Here is a 546-nt window from a genome sequence, read left to right on the forward strand (position 1 = left end):
GTAATAACTAAGGAGGAGGAAGCAAGGGACATGGGACAACTAATCTGTTTTGTATTTTTTATTTTTCTATATTATGTTCTGGCATGTATTCACCTAAAAAAACTAAAAGACAAAAAAAATTAAAAACCAGACAGGGTCAATGGACTTGGTAAAAAAACAATTACTGTGTTAACGCAAGTAAAGCAATCATATCAGCTACAGACACAATATTATGACCATTCAATGTGCCTAATTAGTAATTTATACGTTTTATACTTAATCATACTTTAATCATACACACACTATACTGGTGTGGAGACATTATTAGGCAATACACAATATACATATTTATAAAGGCACTGTATGTCGTGGGGAAAAACTATAACAATGTGGCAAATGTCATAAATTTAGGATTTGGTAATAGAATATAGCACATTAATTTAATCTCCTTTTTTTAGGCTTTTTTGTTTCTGTTTCTCAGCTGTGCTACAGTGTATCAGACAAATTCATTAGAAAAACAATGAAAAACCTCTAAATAAAAAATTTACAACAACAAAAATACATTCA

Source organism: Sinocyclocheilus grahami, unplaced genomic scaffold, assembly GCF_001515645.1.
Source record: "Sinocyclocheilus grahami isolate Dianchi unplaced genomic scaffold, SAMN03320097.WGS_v1.1 scaffold18364.1, whole genome shotgun sequence".
Taxonomy (NCBI): domain Eukaryota; kingdom Metazoa; phylum Chordata; class Actinopteri; order Cypriniformes; family Cyprinidae; genus Sinocyclocheilus; species Sinocyclocheilus grahami.